The sequence below is a fragment of the Elephantulus edwardii genome, unplaced genomic scaffold (genome assembly GCF_000299155.1).
Source record: "Elephantulus edwardii isolate Elephantulus edwardi_28Jun2011 unplaced genomic scaffold, EleEdw1.0 scaffold00043, whole genome shotgun sequence".
Classification (NCBI taxonomy): Eukaryota; Metazoa; Chordata; class Mammalia; order Macroscelidea; family Macroscelididae; genus Elephantulus; species Elephantulus edwardii.
Window position 1 is genome coordinate 11,501,502 of NW_006399793.1, and position 18,949 is coordinate 11,520,450.

The window sequence follows — 18,949 nt, forward strand, 5'->3', positions numbered from 1 at the left end:
CAGGAGAGGAAGGCCCTCTATGAGGTGGATTGATTCAGTGACTGGGATAATTGGGATGGGAGTGTCAGAGACAGTGTGATTGGCACAGGACAGAGCGGAGTTTAGGGCTGTTGGACATAGGGTCGGTATGAGTCGCAGGCGACTCGACGGCACATAACAACAACAACAAATCAAAAAGCCTTTCTTCCAAGGAGCCCATGCGTAGTTGAACTGCCAACTCTACAGTGAGAAGTTGCGTGCATTAGTCATTTGCATCACCCCAGTTGGAGAACATGAGATATTATTTAAAACATCACAGATAAAAACTGAGACAACTTATTAAGTAATAGGACATTCATTCACTCTGGGTACTGAAAATGTGTTATAAGAGAAATTATGTCTTTCTTAATTTAAAATATAATTGATGCTTTCAAACTGTGATGCTAGATTCTCCACTGGAGAGGGAGGGGCAATCTCCTTCTGTGCCAGTTGGATTCGATTCAATGGTACACAACAAGGAAAAAAATTAAAATAAAAAAAGCAAATTATGATGTTAGTGAAGAATATTGAATATATCATAAGTAAAATTTCTGTTGGATCAGAACCAACTCATAGTTGACCTTCCATTGCGTTTCCAAGACTGAAAATCCACCAGGGAAGATGGATCATCTTTCTGCCGGGGCATGTGGTCTTAGGGTTAGCAACATAACTCGCTCTCTAGCATAACAGCATCAGAGCTCAAGCATACCAGCTGCCCCAAAAACTAAACATCTGTGTTGAATGACGTGCAGCCAAGATGCGCCTTAGAGGCAAGAAAGATGAGACTTTGTCTTGCATCCTGGACACATTATCAGGAGTAATAAGTCTTGGGAGATTGACACAATGCTTGATAAACTAGAATCTCAGTAAAAGGAAGCTCCTCAACAAGACAGATTGATACAGTGTCTACAAAAATGGGTGCAAGCACAGCAGCAATTGAAAAGATGGTTTGGATTTTGTTCAATAGTACATAGTGCTATTACGAGTAGGAATTGGCTTGACAACATCTAACAACAACAAGAAAACTTAAAAGAGCAATTGATGCTTGAAAATGTCATGAAGTTCTAGTCTGTATGGACTTTTCTCCTTTCATTTAAAAATCTATGATCTTCTTGGTGCAAAGTCCAAGTCCTTTCACCTGACTTCTTTACAAACCTACACTAACTTCCTTAGATCCTCCCTAATTTCTTGTATGTTAGCCAAAACCCTGAAAAAAGACATGGCAAATATAACCAAGTGGACACAGAGTCTGGGCAGACAATAATCACAACCGAACCATTTATAAGAGTGTACTATAATAGCATATCATAAAGACTTGGAAATTTAAGTGAGGCTGTCTAGAATAAGGTACTTGGAATTTTACTAGTATTTCCCTGAGCTAAATTCTCTCCTTGTAAAACTGCTCAAAGCTATCTGCTTCTACCTGAGCCCCGGTGAATTGAGAGTCCCCTCCTCCGTGAGGCTTAGGCTATATACTTACACTGGAGTTCTCTGATGACTGGGTTGTTGTTGTTAAATTACATGAACCACTCCAAAGGAATCAGATCTTGGGATAGCTCCAAAGGCAGGTTATTTTCCTTTCACTCCCAATTGAGTCAGAAAAATTTATTCATTTACTAGTTAGAAAATAAACTTGATGCATGTTCCTCAGGAGATCCATGTGCTGTACCTTTTTATGGCAAACTGCCACATGTACATCAGAATGGAATATTTGGTCACATGGCCTACAGCCACAGCTGCTTCAGCCACAATTCACTCACAGCTTGTAAGGTAAGCAAGGCTGAGTCCAGAAACAACGTCAAAAACAAGCCCAGAGGGTCTTGCCTTTCCTTCTGGCTTTGCTAGAGCCTTCATGCTAGCTTGTGGGTACTGGGCCACGGTGACCGACTTTCCACAGTAATTGTGGAGGATGGGGAGTCACAGACCTGGACAAATGTGTCACAAAGGTGTCCCTGCTTTTATTGTGCCTAAATCCTAAGTCTGGTTGCTCTACCGGGGCCAGTACTGGCTTATTCAGGCCTCCTTTCAATTTTACCTGATAGTTTTAATTGAAGACAATATAGTCCTTGTTCTACCTAAACTATGTGAGGGAACTGACCATTCTTTGCTCGGCAATGTTTCATTAAAGTAATAGTTTGATTCCTTCAGTGGGTAACAAGTCTTCTGTAAATAGGAAAACATAAGACAGAAACCTTTAGCTCCTTTAGCAGAACATCATCCTTTCCCTCAGAGTAAATGGCTATCAAGATCAAGTTTGGACTTAATAACTTTTTTAATGTTTCAGAGTAGTCCAAATATCAAACGTCCCAATAATCTGTAATATATTGCCTCATTGGTAATATAATAAAGGAGAAAGTTAGCAATTAAAGAATTAAGAGGAATTTCATTACTCTTACTGGAACATTAAGGTTACTGATAAAATGTCTCTGTTATCTGAAGCTAAAGAAGAAGAAGAAAAATAAAAGATCCATATAGGTCCTGGAAAGGGTTAAACTGGGAGCTTCCCTGGAAGCAAGGATTCTGAGGCTCCGTCTAACATACTTTGGACATGTTGTGAGGAGAGACCGGTCCTTGGAGAGGGACATCATGCTTGGGAGGGTGGAGGGACAGCGCAGGAGAGGAAGGCCCTCTATGAGGTGGATTGATTCAGTGACTGGGATAATTGGGATGGGAGTGTCAGAGACAGTGTGATTGGCACAGGACAGAGCAGAGTTTAGGGCTGTTGGACATAGGGTCGGTATGAGTCGCAGGCGACTCGACGGCACATAACAACAACAAAAATATAGGCACGTTTAGCCTACAACACTACACTTTAGCATGTTTCTGGGCACTATTTATATTAAAAAGTCAGTAAAAGAGGAAGTTCCACTTTAAAAAACCCATAAATTGTAGAAGCCTTAGTAGTCAATGACAGAACAGTAAAGGAGCCAGCAGCTCTTGGTCTTGCCAGCTCTCCTGGATTCACCCTGCTCCCAGATTCCCTGTCCTGTTTGTTTGGTCGATGAACACCCTGACCAGTCTTCACTGTAGAGCTGGCTGACCCATCCAGTGAGAAGCTGGTCACATATCCACAGTTGGCCCTGAAATTCACTGAGACATTAGAAGACTTGTCAAATCCCGTTTGAATTTCTCTGCAAAAGAAAGGGGGTGGGGGGAAGGTGGCCTGTTATTAACACCCTCATCTCTTCTGTGGATTAAAAATGGTAGCAATATTCTTATGGAGAGAAAGGGGGTGGGGAAGAGCATCGTCAAGAGCCTGTGAAGACAGAGAAATTGCATTTCCAGCCAAGAATAAAAATAGGAAAATCTGAAATGTTTAGAACTCCCGATTAAACCTTCAGTGGTGCATTTCCTTTAGACAAAGCATTCGTCATAAGTAGCTTGTCTACCGGAGTATGATTTATGTGGCCAGACTGAAATTGGCTGAATAATTTATGTTATTTATTGTTCTGGAAAGTTTGTTTTATTAATAAATAAATAAGTAATGCTGGGTTTGAAGAAGAAGAGGTGCGGGAAACAGTAACAAGTGTCAGTCACGTATAAAATGGGTAAAGTTCTATTTTTCCCCCATGTTGAAAGCTAATAAAGTGTATCTAAGAGGAATGATCTCCCCACAGAAGGGCAAGACTCTAATAGGTGAATATTGTCAGCATTTTCAATGAAACCAATTGGTGAGAGAAGCTGTCAAATAGGTGTGAAATGAGGTGAAATTACGAGCCCTACACTTTCTTTTAAGGTACTTTGCTTTGTTCCTTACAGTGCCTTGCAGCAAGGAATTTAATTTAAATACTGAAAATGGAATGCAGCTATATTGATTTAAATTTGCTAAGAAAGTCTTGGAATCTATTTCCTGTTTCCTGCATAAGCACGGAGTGTGAGCCGGTGTAGAGGCGCGCATGAGTGCCATCAGCCTTTCTACTATTTATGAGTGAGTCACAGTTTATTAGAACCTACCACAATGTACATTAGCATAAAACACATAACTTGAATTGTCAGTTTATAAAATTTTCAGAATGTATGATTATAGTTCTGTTCTTACTGTAAATTCTTACAGAGCTTGGATGATTTATCCCATCTGCTGAAACACGGGACTCGTATTAGACCTTGAGTTTCTTTTATTTATTTTTTTGTTACCATTTTATCACATCAATTTTTATTCCTGGAACCTATGCCAAAGAGAGAGTTATAGACAAAAGAATGGATGGATGGATGGATGGATGGATGGATGGATGGATGGATGTGCAGCAATACATGTGGCTCAGTTCAGCTGAACCTGTTTCATAGATAACTCACTGCAAGCTATGACTAAAAATATTTGAAATGTTTACAGGCTGCATAATATATATGTTTGACATATTAAAGGAGACTTCTATCAGCTGCTCAGTAACCATTCCAGAAAAACGCCTTAAAAGAACTCAAGCAAAATCACAGCCCCTCATCTGCAGTGCTGTTTCTAATTTGAAGGCAAATTCATCTCTGACACACAGCAGATTCTGTGCAGGTGGAAGCAAACCCCTCTCTGCTCCTCTCTCTGCCAGTCAAATTATGTCATCAGTGAAGGATCACTGGTTTTTAATGATACGGCGGCCTCCGTACTGAGAAGCAGTCCTAGCCGAGCAGTATGCATAGCCAATAAAATGGCTGTCACCAAATTACAATTGACACTTAACATCACTAAATCTGCAGTGTAATTCCTTGTGACAGTTGTGTAGGTATATTAGAAGAAAATAATTTACTTCAAACCCAGCATGTTAGACACATTTTCCTGAGCGTAATTCATGTCACATTTACAGTAGCCAAAGCAAGCAGTCTCGAGGCAACCTTAATCTGGGAACAGATCATAGATACTAACATGTTCATTGAAGTATGATTATTTATGCATGCAATAAACAAAGCTCGAGCAGTTGTTCATTGTAGATTTTAATTGTTATTGGGAGTTTTAATTGTTATTGGGTTTTAAATGAATATTAGCCTCTTTTGCTGTAGGGAATAAGAAAAACTATATAAAAAAACAAAACACAATACCCCACAACAAAGCCACATTTTATATGGAAAACAGGCAAGAATTAAAAAGTGTTAGATTTTCCCCTCCAGTATTGGGTGGACATTCATGTACGCCTTACCCTTACTCTGGCTCTATATTACGGTTGTACTTGAAATTCAATGCCCATGATAAGTGCTAATGCTTCCAACTTCCAAAATGCACATCAACTAAAAGGCAGCCACAGGATTTCTCTTTCCAAGGAGTAGCAATATTGCAGAACAAAGGTTTGAGAAGCAGACAAAGCTTCTTCCGGAATACCATTTTGATGCATCCATCCACACTGGAGCCACAGAAAGACCCTGACCCAGCCTTATAAGCATATATAAATATGTGACAGAGCTAAAGGTCTCCACTCTTCAGAATGAAGTGGCTTGAATGTCTGGTGAAATGGGACCGCAAAAAATTCATTCCAACTTTGTCTCTAGGCAATTCACCTTTGGCCCAGTGATGATATGAGTCTTTCTGCTGATGGGAGAGATATAATAAGTCAGGTCAGGCAGTCTTTAGAAGGCAGGGGCCTATTTGTTAGCTGAATGAGGCAGGTGTATTCTTCTATGGGAGATTAGCTCATCCCAGCATGATAATTACCTCACAGGAAGCCCTCAAGGTTACACATCAAACGCAGGAGCTGCAGATCCAGTCCTGAAAATGGGCATGCTTGTATCTCGTTAAGCAGTCTTAATTTAGAAACCACAAATTTAAAAACACAAATCAGACATTACAACGTCTCCAGCAAGAGGGAGCTCACGGAAGACTGATAGGCTAGATTACAGCTCAGCTGCAAGGCGAAGGAATTAACCTCTGTCCACAGTTGCTGGTTGGTTTTCTTACCAAAGTGGAAAACTACAAACAAGGCGTAAAGAGAGTCTGGGTTGAGGTCCTTCTGCCAATGGCTCTTTGTGCCGTTTGCTGCATTCTTCCTTTTGAAAAATAGTTTGGAGTGAATATGAATTGTTCTAAACAATGTTTGCTTTCTAGCCAGGTCTTGAGCTGCTGAATGTTTTAGCCATGCTAAGCAGAGCCATGTCACTGCAGAGAGCTGTAGGCAAAAGCTAGAACCTCACTGGTTTTCTAGGTCAACAAAGATGACCTGAGAAAATCTTCAGCGTCATTGGTCCCTGGAGCACAATCTTGACAGCACAGGACTGGGGAGGTGACGGCACTTGGGCTCTGCACACAGCTGTCAGGGTTTATCATGCAGGCACCAGGTTGTGAGGTTGTACCAAGGCAAACAGCAAAAATAGAAGCAGAGCCTGGAGGGGAGAAGGGGAAATAATATGATTAGGAGGCTTGGCATTTCACAGTCAAAGAGCAAGCAAGGGATTTTTCTAAAGATTTCTTAGGTAAATTCATAAATATATGAGAGCTTTATTACAAGTTGAAGTTTTTAGCAAGTGTCAGTAAAGATGCCTAATGACAAAGGTGGAGCTCTAGTGACTAGTGGAACAGATAATTTTGGATCCCAACCCAAAGGCATGTGGTTCCAAGCCATCAGTGGTTCTGCAGGGAAAAGATGGACAATCCCCCCTTGTGCAATTAATTCATAGCCTCTGAAAACCCACTGGAGGGTTAGTAGGATCTTACTTGACAACACATAATAATAACTGCAACAACAGTGATAAAGTAGTCCACCATGAAGAGAAAAATCTGGACTTTTTTTATAAACACTGGTGACCTAGTGGATAAGAAATTGTGCTACAAACTCAAAGGCAATTTGAACCTACCACCTATTTGGCGAGCCAACGATGGAAAAATCTCCTCCCTTGTGATATACAGCTTCTGAAAACCCACTGGAAGGTCAGCGTTGAGGGAGTTTCAACTTAGTGGCAATGATTTGAACTGAATATTAATGAAACTATAAGGAGCTCTGGTGCCCTGGTGGCAAGAAGCCATACTGCAATTCCAAAGGCATGCAGTTTGAATCCCATCAGGCAATCTCCTCCCATGCAATTAACTTCTTCTGAAAAACCCTCCAGAAGGTCAGTTCTGACTCGATTGTACAAATAATCCTGATAAGGATCACTAATAAAGAGGACTGAATTTTTACTATTAGTGTATGTTTCGTTGTTGCTGTTATGTGGCAACTCATCAAGTGAGAACCACCCATAGCTTACCCTTTCGCAGGTGTTCATAGGCAGCAAATCTCATGGGAGGAGATTGCCCATCCTCCCACCAAGCAGCTGGTAGATTTGAACTGCATGCGTTTAAGACTGCAGTACAGATTCTTACCACTAGGCCACTAGATTTTATGCATTTTATAATCTAAATCATTCTTCATTTGTAATGTATTGAAGTTAAAGGAAATGGGGTCATTTTGTATTATTGATTAAGGTTTGATTGATTAAGATTGATTTATTGAGAAAATATGGTGACCAGTGTAGCAATTCCTAGAATGATGTTTATCATGGAGCAGGTTGTGGACCATTGAATAATGATGCTCCTGGGAAAAAAACAAAAGAAAACAAAAACCATAAGACCTGTGCTCATAGAACAGCCTGCCCAGGTCATTTAGGGCTCTTGAGAGTCCCAGTCTGTAGAACTCCCACTCTCTGTCATTAGGCCCCTGACTACTATGCCCCAAAATGCATAGACCCTGAGACGTGAAGAACTACAACAATTCCTTCTGCAGGAGAGGCCCTTTACTCAAACTGTTCAAAAAAACTGTTCACTCATGGATGATGTTAGAAAGCAGTAAAGAATTCTAGACAGAAGATGACTTAATTTCTATTTCAAAAACACATAATCTTCCTATACTGAATAAAGCTAAGATTAAACCATGGCTTTACAGAGCAGGAATACATTGACCGAAGGCAAGAAGAATCTAGGCTTTCAGTGTTCTGAACACTAACTTCTGAATCAGGTCACAGAACTCCCAAGGTCAAAGCAAGTCTTATTTGTCACAAAACATATGGCTTGTCCCCTCTTTATTAGGAATAGCTCATTGGAAGAAAGTCTTTGAAATAATAATGCTAAGAGACACTTTAAAGATTTCTTTTGGAAATAGTCTCTTTTAAGGAATAAGAGAGAAAATAGTCTCCTTTATTATTATTTTTTTTATTAATTTCAATGAATATTTACAGAGATTTTGGATTTCCATTCATTCATTGCTGCACTTTTCTCCTAGCCTACCCCACCCGCACCCCCAGTTCGCTCTTCTCCTTGAAAAGCAAGAGAAAAACTCCTTCGTTGGTATACAATCCACCTGCACCCTCCCACCCCCACCCCAAGTATACTCCACTCTGCAACCCTCATTCCGAACTCTTATTATAATCATAATGCCCTAACATATATTGCTTTTAAACTGTTCTCTCCCTCATCGGCTTCAGTGCAGTATACATAATTTATCCAGTTTTTCTCAGTCTTACCCCCACCCTGATGTCATCCTCATTCTACAACAATGGCACTATACAGTATTTGTCCTTTTGTGACTGAGATATTTCATTCAGCACAATGTCCTCCAGGGTCACCCATTTTGGATAATATAGCATAAGTTCCTTGTTTCAGTGTGGCGTAGTCTTCCATTGTGTGAATATACCACAGCTTCTCTATCCATTTGTCTGTTGATGGGCACTTGGGTTGTTTCCAACTCTTTGCTACTGTGAACAAAGCCACAATAAACAGGGGTGTACATATATCTGCTTGGATGTCGGTTATAGTCTCTTTAGGTTATATTCCCAGTAGTGGAATTGCTGGGTCAAATGGTATCTCTATTTGCAACTTTTTGAGAAAGCGTCACACTGCTTTCCACAATGTTTGCACCATTTTAGACTTCCACCAACAGTGAATAAGGGTTCCAGTCTCTCCACGACCTCGCCAGCATTTGTTGCTTGCTGTTCTGTTAAATTTTGGTATTCTGACTGGGGTGAGATGATAGCTCATAGTTGTTTTGATTTGCATCTCTCTTAGAGCTAGGGATTTTTAACATTTCTTTATGTGTTTGTGTGCCATCTGAATGTCTTCTTTGGTTAAGTGTCTGTTCATATCCCGTGTCCATTTTTCAATTGGGTTGTTTACCTTTATCTTGCTGTGGTGCTCGAGTATTTCATAAATTCTAGATTTAAGACCAGTATCTGACATGTCATTACCAAATATTTTTCCCCAACTGTGTCTTCTCTTTTAACCTTGGAGAAGTATTTGAATGCGCATAAGGATTTGATTCTTAGAAGGTCCCATTCATCTATTTTATCCTTTCCTGGTTGTAGATTTTCCAGGATGCCCGGAAGACTATTTATGTGGTAAATTAGGACTTCTAGAGTTCTTCCAAGCTTCTCTTTAGTGAAGTTTGTAGTCCTTGGTTTTAAGCCTAGGTCGATGATCCACTTTGAGTTTGTTTCTGTGCATGGAGTGAGGTGTGGATCTTCCTTGAGTTTTATGCAGATAGTTTTCCAATTTTGCCAGTACCATTTGTTTAAAAGTCTGTTTTCCCACTTGACTGATTTCATCTCCTCGTCAAAAATCAGTTGATCATAGGTAGATGGGCTGATTCTCAATTCTGTTCCATTGATCTATGTGTCTTTCATCTTACCAGTACCACGCTGTCTTGACCACCACAGCAATGTAGCATAGTTGAATGGACTTGGGGGGAGGGATTGAAGAACAATGAAAGAATTTTTATGGGAAAGGGTGGGCAGGGAGAAAAGTGCAACAATTAATGAATGGAAATCCAAAGTCTCTGTAAACTTTCATTAAAATAAATTGAAAATAATAATTAAAAAATAAGCTGGAGAAGAGTATTGAGGGTACCATGGACTGCTAGGAAAACAAACAGATTCATCCTGGAGAGGGTTAATGCGGACTGCTCCTTGGAGGCAAGAATTCTGAGGCTCCGTCTAATATAATTCGGACATGTTGTAAGGAGGTACCAGTCCTTGGAGAGGGACATCATGCTTGAAAGGGTGGAGGGACAGTGCAGGAGGAGAAGGCCCTCTATGAGGTAGATTGATTAACTGACTGAGATAACATGGACTGCTGGGAGAACAAACAAGTTAGTCCTGGAGAGGGTAAAGTTAGGCTGCGCCTTGGAAGCAAGGATTCTGACGTTTCATCTGACATAACTTTGGATATGTTGCAAGGTGGATGAGTCCTTGGAGAGGAACGTCATGCTTGGGAGGGTGGAGGGACAGTGCAGGAGGGGAAGACCCTCAATGACATGGATTGATTCAGTCACCGGCATAATGTCAGAGATAATAAGATTGGCAAGGGGTAGAAGAGGGTTTATGGCTGTTTTAGAGTTGCTATGAGTTGCAGATGACTTGACGGCACATAACAACAACAACAATCATTTTTTTAAAAGTTCTTCTCTGACTCAAATTGCTACTCATGTAAAAGTTGGATACATTTTTGACGGGAAAAGAGCAAAATCATTTTCTTGCCTAAGACCTCCAGAGATAAAAAAACCAAATCTGCTGCCATATAATTGATTCTAGCTCATGGCAATATCCCATTGAGTTTCCGAGGCTGTAAATCTGAATAGGAGTATCCTTCCCATCTTTTTCCTATATAAAACATCCAACATATTCAAACCACTGATCTTTGGTTACCAGCCCAAAACATAACTCATGAATTCAAAGCTCCTCCAGACATACAAAGCCGAATGAAAAAGTCCTACCCAAGTTCTAGGCACACAAAGCCTGCCTAAAACTTTGGACCAACTAGAAATAATAAACCTCTTACCCTTTCTAAAAAATCTTTACATAAAATGAGAATAGTAGTCAATTATTGAGAAAGAGGGAATTACTGAGAGAGAGAGGCAAAAATATGGGGAAATATTCTTCCTGAGGCCCTACTGTATAAGGTATATTAAAAGGCATACAGACTGAAATGGTAAGGACTCTAGTACTTATAATAAATTAAGGTAACATTAGCCCATTGCTGGAAAAATTGGAAGGTTCTAGTGTTTATATTGTTTATAGGGCTTTCAAAGGCCTGTTCTTTCAGAAGTGGAAATAACACTCATGATGGACAGAAAAAGGATTAAGATTGTAAACAATTACATCATCCTTGGATCCACAATTAACTCACTTAGTACCAGCAATCAGGAGATCAGGACACATATTGGAATGATAAAGTCTGTAGTTAAGGACTTCTCCCAATTAATTAAGAAGTAATGATGTCAGTTTGAGGACTAAGTTGTGCCTGATCCAGGCCAAAGGCTTTTCAGTCACTTACTATGCATCTGAGAGCTGGACAATGACTAAGGATGACAGAAGACGATTTGATGTCTTTGAACTGTGGTGTTGGAGAAGAGTGCTGAAGATTCCATGCACTACCAAAAGAACAAGTAGATAAGTCTTGGAGAAAGTACAGCCAGAGTGATCCTTGCAAGTAAAGATGATGAAACTTCATCTCACATACTTATTGAGGCATTTTGCTAGGAGAGATTATTCCTTGGAGAGGGACATCATGCATGGGAAGGTGGAGGGGCAACAAAGAAAGGAAGACTCTCAACCAGGTAAGTTGACATGGTGATTGCAGCAATGGGCCTGAGTGTGTCAGAGATTATGAGGATGGCATGGGATGGCATCAGGTTCAGATCTGTTGTTCATAGGGTTCTGATGAATTATACTTGACTCTGATCCTAGGCTAGTCACTTTATCTCTAATTTTATTTGGATCTTTTGTGAAATATAGTATTGATAAGTCAATTTTTTTCTACAATAGACAAGATAATAAATATTTCAACTTATAGACTACTCTGGAGTTGGAAAATCAAAAGGGATGACCTCATTTAGCATTTTTTAATCTGAAGAAAATGAAGAACAAATTCAACCTTCAATACTTAAGGACCCATTGATCCGAGTGGTGAATGACCCAAGAAGTATCAAAAGAAGATGAAGGAGTACACAGAGTCACAATGCCAGAAAAAAAAATGGCTGACAAAGAAGAATTACACGAAACAACATATTATAAAGCACCTATGGTGATGATAGAGGAACTTCAAGCTGCTCTCAAGGAATTAGTAGAAAATGAGCCCCAGGAATTGACAGCATACCAATTCAAAGTCAAGAAAGGAGTGTGTTAGGGATGCATCCTGTCTCCATACCTTTTCAATCTATATGCAGAAGAGATCATTCATTTGGGAAACTGGGCTTTATGAAGAGGAATGTGGCATCAGGATTGGAGGAGCCTCATTAATAACCTATGTTATGCAAATGACACAGACTTGCTTGCTGAAACTGAGGACCACCTGAAGCACTTGTTGTAGAAAGCCAAGGATTGGAGTCTTCAATATGGACTGAAGATCAAAATCAAGAAGACAAAGGTTCTCACCACTGGGCCAACTGACAGTACCACGATAGAGGGAAAAGAGATTAACAATTACAACTTGCCTGGCTCCACATTTAACTCTCTTGGCACTAGCAGTCAGGAAATCAAAAGACAAATTGCAATGGGAAAATCTGCTATCAGGGACCTCTCCAGAGTACTGAAAAGTAATGATTGCCATCTAGAGATTAATGTTCACACAATCTAGACCATGGTATTCACAATTACTTGCTATGCATCAGAGAGCTGGACAATGACTAAGGATTACAAAAGAATAGATACCTTTGAGTTGTGGTGCTGGAGAAGAATGCTGGACACACAACATACTACAGACAACCAAGAAAACAAATAGATCTGCCATGGAGAAGGTGAAACCAAGTTTCTCCTTGGAGGCTAAAATTTTGAAGCTATGTCTCACATACTTTGGGCACGTGGCCAAGAGGAACCAATCCTTGGAGAAGAACATCATGCTTGGAAAAGTTGAGGGACAGCACAGGAGAGGAAGACCATGGATGAGATTGATTGATACAGTAATTGGGGCAATGGGAGTTGGTGTGTCAGAATCAGTGATACTGGATCAGGACAGGACATGCTTCAGAGCTGTTGCACACACAGATGCAGGAGACTCGACAATACATAACAACAAACAATTGACATATTTCAACAAAGAGTAGTGTCCCAGATATGCTCACCAGCTTGTACCAAGAAACCTGGAGGACAATCACCTGCAAACTAACTGAAAAAGATCTGTATTTATTCCCCAAAAAACAAAATTAGTGATCCAACAGAGTGTGAAAATTATTGAACAATATCATTAATATCACATGCAAGCAAGATCCTGCTGAAAATTATAAAAAAAAAACTACTGGAATGGCACATTAGAAGAGGCTATAGCATTAGCTGAAAGCAGAGATCACTTGAGGAATGTCTTTCTGTGTTTCATTGACTATGCAAAGGCATTTAACTGTGTGGATCCCAACAAACTGTGGTTAACTCTGAGAAGAATGGAAATCCCAGAACACTTGATTGTGCTTATGCAAAACTTATACATGGACTAGAAGACAGGCACTAGAACAGTCATCAGAACAGTGAGACTGGCTCAGGACAGGGAAGGGTTCAGAGCTCATGTACATAGGGTCACTATACATTGCAGGCAACTCAATAGCACATAACAACAATAACATACTATGAAAGCTTTGGAAGAAAGAGTGGCATTCACTTCCTAAACAACATGCCTCCAGAAACTTCGTGAACTTTGGTAAATGCCGATAGTTGTAGAGGGGCTACAGGCCTTTTGTTCATAGGGTCTCTATGAGTCATGCTCAACTTGAAGGCAATCAACAACAAACAACAGCATGCAGAACAAATTATCCAGGATGCTGGGCTCTATGAGCAGGAAGAATGTGGCATCAAGATTGGAGAAAGATTCATCAACAACCTGCATTATGCAGTTGACACAATCTTATTTGCCAAAATTGAGAAGGACCTGAGGCATTTGCTGCCAAAGGTCAAGAACTGCAGCAATATCAATTGAAGCTCAACATAGATAAGAAAAGATTCTTGCCATTGGGCCACCAGACAGCATCACGATAGACGGTGAAGAGATTGAGATTCTTAACAACTTCAGCTTGCTCCACCCTCAATACTCTTGGTACCAACAGCCAAGAAATCAAAAGACTACTTGCTTTGGGAAAATCTGCTTTCAGGGTCTTCTCCAGAGTACTGATGAGCAAAGATGTCAAGCTAGAGACTAAGATACACTTGATCCAGGCCCATGGTCTTCTCAGTTACTTGCTATGCATCAAAAAGCTGGACAATGACTAAGAATTATAGAAGAAGAGTTGATATTTTTTAGTTGTGATGCTTGATAAGACTATTGAATAACTATGGACTACTAAGAGAACAAATAAGTCTGTGCTGGAGAGGATGCTCTTGGAAACAAGGATTTTGAAGGTCTGTCTGACAGGGCATGCTGCAAGGAGGGACAAGTTCTTGGAGAGGGATATCATACTTGGAAGGGTGGAGGGACAGTGCAAGAAAGGAAGACCCTAAATGAGATGCATTGACTCAGTGACTGGAGTATGGGGATAGGTGTATCAGATACCATGAAATTGGCTCAGGATAAAGCAGGGTTCATGCTGTTTTGTGTAAAGTCGCTATGAGTCACAGGAGACTTGAGACAGCACATAACAACAACAATATCCACTTCTCTATTGTTAGAGTACAAAAGCAGTAAACAAAATATTTAAGCAAATACTTACGGCTGTGTTCCAATAAAGCTTTATTTATAGATGCATACAAAAAGAAAGAAAAAGAAATACTTGTTCAGGGACACCAAATTTCAGAGAATTATTGCCAACAAACTTACACTGTAACAGATGTTAAAGAATATTCTTCAGGCAGAAGAAATGTGATACTTGATAAAATTTGGACTTGCATAAAGGAACGAAGAGTGCCAGAAGTGGCGAATATATGAGCAAATATACAGCATTCTTTAAATTTTTAATGTTTTTGGAAGATAACTGTCGAACCCATGAATAGCAGCAATGCATTGAGGAGTGTACAATGTATGCGAAAGTAAAATATATGTCAACAGTAATACAAATAATGGGTCAGAAGAAATGGTAGTTACTATTGTAAGGTTTTTACACTGTTATGAAATGGTGTGATACTATTTGAAGGCAGATTGTGATAAAGTAACAATGCTGTTACTTGAAAGTAAACTATTTATGATATGCTGTTAATGCTCTGCTGCACACTTCTATCTATTTCAGGTCTACTCCTGGACATTTAGACTTTGACTTTTGGAATTTTCCCAAATATAGGGGTTCTCTATTGTCCTTTTATATCCATGTTATCCTTTGGAACAAATTAAACATAAGATAAAAAATTGGCCACAGTTTGAAAGACATAAGAACATATCAGAATAAACCCAATATCAAAATATAGGAAAAAATAAAATAATGAGTATCTCCATTAATCTCCCACTGTGTGTAACCAAACAAAACAAACAGATAAAATAAATTCCAACACATAGCAACTCTGTTTCTACCTACAACCCAGCTTTTTCTCTCATTGCTATCAAGTTGTAACCATCTCAAAAACTATCTGTTGGATTTCGAAAGTTATAAATCACATAGTGAAAATGGCCCATCTTTGGCAACTGATAGATTCAAACTACCAGAGAGACATGGCCTTTGTATTAGGCTACACCACCACACCATGCCCCACGGTTGTAATCCAGGAAGCAAAATCTGTGATTTAAGAGGCAGAATCCAGTGTAGAATCTTGTAGAGCTGAAGTGTTAACCTTTCTTACTGCACCTTTCTTAGCTATCTAGTGCTGCTATGACCAACAAGTAATGATGACTTCAGCAAAAAGTTATTCTCTTACAGTTAAAGAAGGGAACTCTGGTGACCTAGTAGCAAGAGGCTACGCCACAATCCCAAAGGTACATGGTTTGAGGCCACCAGCCGTTCCACAGAAGAAGGAGTTGCAAACTCCTCCCGGGCTATTAACTGCCTTTGAACACCCATCAAAGGGTCTGCCAATGGGTTGGTTCTGACTTGATGGTACACAACAACAACAACAGTTAAAGAGGCTAGAAATCCAAATTCAGGGGACCAGCTCAAGGAAAGAAATTCTTTCTCTAGCATTTTCTCAAAAAGCAAGAAGTGCTTGTTTCCTTCAGCATCTGTAAACCTGGTATTCTCTGGAAATTTTCATATATCTTAGCTTTCCCCTTTTGTTGACGAGTTTCTAGAACAGGGATCAAGGTCCAAAAGACCTGCTCTACTTCTGATTCTCCTGTCTTGGTGATAATTGAAATCCCCTTCCTGCTTGTTTTCTTCCCATCCATCTTTTATGAAATAAATGGTGTTAGAGGCCACACCCCAGGGAATCCCTATTTATCAGAGCTGTGATAGGCTTAGGGTATTGTATCTCACCCTTAATTATCTTAAAACTGCTTAGTTTTTCAACTCATAGGGATCATCACATAACTTCATTATTATATTAATGATATTGTAAAAAGAGCAAGGGCCACATAGCCACTACCATGTATGTCATTTATTAACTTCACAAAGGGGAACTATCCCCGTCAAAGACATCAAAACCAGTTCCCATGAGGTCAAATATGTCAATTACACTCCACACCTCTTTCTACTCATTCTAACATCAATCTTACTGATTTGCGAAGTCCAGAATTTGATGTGATGGCTAATAGACCACACAGAACCGTATAAGGGAAGTAAAAATGTTATAATCCAGGTGAACAGCAGAATACGATTCAGGCAGCAACTGAAAAGTGTTTGCAGGCACCTCAGCCTTGAGTCTCCTGGCTTGAGGCCAGTGTTAAAAAACTCTCATCCCTGCCAATTATGGCTCTTTCCCTCCTACCCCTGTCCTTTAACAAACTTGGGCAAAAGCTCTTAGCTCTCGTTCCATTAGAAGTAGCAGTCCCTAGATCAGCCCTCTTATGTTGGGTTTCTGGTCCTCTGCTTTGGCTACTGATACAGTTGCTACTTTAAGTATAGATAACACGAGAATCTGATCCTGAAAGGTGTGTACTGTATGCCTGTTTCTCCTTTTCTAATGGGGAAGTTCTCTAATTGTGCTGCTGGATCCACTCAATTAAATGGTGAGACTAGTCAATCCCCTTGTGGATTAATGAAATTAGCAAATCCTATCAGTAAATAGGCTGACATGCCTTATTTGCATATTCTCACTTATCCACATGAAAAAGTAAGCTAGTGGATAGGGAAGCCATTTTGAACAACAAGCCCTTAAAACTACAGATCATTATATGCGTATATTTCAGGGAGATATAATTCAAACCATGACAGCAGCTGAACACTTAAAAAGTGAGCCACCACAGCTCTTTCTGTAACTTTTTATCCTACCTGATTGCTACTTCCTGGTTTCAAAGCATTGGACAGCAAATAAAAAGAATGGATAGATAACGGAGTACATGAGGAAGGACTGTCTGAAAGGAACATAGGATTAAGCATTATATGGATGACAACAATCTGGAACAAAATGTGCATTGCAAAGTGACCTGAGGGAAGAAGAAGGAAGAAAATGTGCTGCAATAGATAAATGAAAACCCAACCTTTCCGGAAACTTTCATTAATACCACAATAAAAAAAAATTAAAAAACAAATTAGGCTGCAGACTGATGACATGGAATAGCCACAAGCAGGGGAAAAACTTTATCAACTTTCTGCAAGAGGGAAAGCTGCAAGAGGCCCTCTGCATAATAACCATGTAAGTTAGCCACCCTGATCCCATAACATTCCAGAGACAAAGGAAGACATTAAGCTTCAAGAGAGAAAAAACACAGGAGGATTCAGGGACTACACCAGCTGGCCCACTGCACGGAGACGAGGCTAGCCTGCTGCATGCAGAGCAGATCTACCCACTGTCATCCTGCTGTACTGTGCCAGGACCACCAATATTACAGGTTTTTAGCCTGGAACACATCTGTCTAGCTATATCACATGAGATTTCTTAAGCTCAAGAAGTAGAAGGTAGATGGAGCCACAGTTTCTGGAGGGTAACAGATCCCTCTCTTCTGCCATTCAGGTTGACCTTGAACACAGATGTTCAGCTATCTTTGTGGTCCTCAGGCCAAGAGAGGAGCATCAATATACAGATCCTTCACAAAATATTGCCATGCCCAAGGACATCATATAGTCACAACAACCTAATATCTGCTAAGAAAATACTTACACAATGTCAAGAAAACAACAGTTTGCTTCAGTCATCATGGAAAAACAAAATAACTCTTTTCCTAAAAAAGTAGACCCAATGAAGACCCCAGATAGAGAGAACCAGAAGAACTATGATGATGTGGAGTTATTTGAACAGCTACAGAAGAAGACGCAATGGATGGAAGAATCAATGGAAGCCATTACGATAACAAATAGCCCAGAGACAGTGATCCAGAAAAATATATTAATGAGAAGCAGCTTGAACAGCTATGGAAGAAAATGCAAAAGATGGAAGAAAGAATTTACAGTATAAATAAAGAGGTACAAGAACATAAAAAATCATCACAAGACAGAGAGGGCACAGCCAACAAAGTACTGGAAATAACAGAAAAGCATATAAACAGAATCCAGAATATTATGATCAAAATGAAAGAAGTTCCCAACATTCTGGTGGGACAAAAATTAGAACTGGAGAGAAGGAACAGAGAGCCAGTAAGTATGACTGGAAATCTAGAACATGGGAGTGACAGGGAAGTCACTGAGAATATTGTAGAAGAAGTACTAAAAGAAAACTTCCCTGGTACTTTGAAGAACAGGAAAATCCACATTCAAGAAGCACCAAATAGACTGTTGTTTAATGCCATCGAGTCGTACACGTCTGATAGCAACCCTATGAACGAACAGCCTGAGCACTGTTCGTACATAGAGTTTCTGGAGACAAGCCATTTTGGAAGTGGATTCCACTTCTGCTTCCAGGCTTGATTTAGTCGGGAAGCTCCAGGCAACACTGTCCACCATGGGTGCCCATTACCACGATTGGCACATCACTGTCACAGGCTTCAGCATCACAGCAACCACGAGTTACCTCTGTACAGCAACACACAGACCAGTGCTATACCACCTAGAAGAATGTT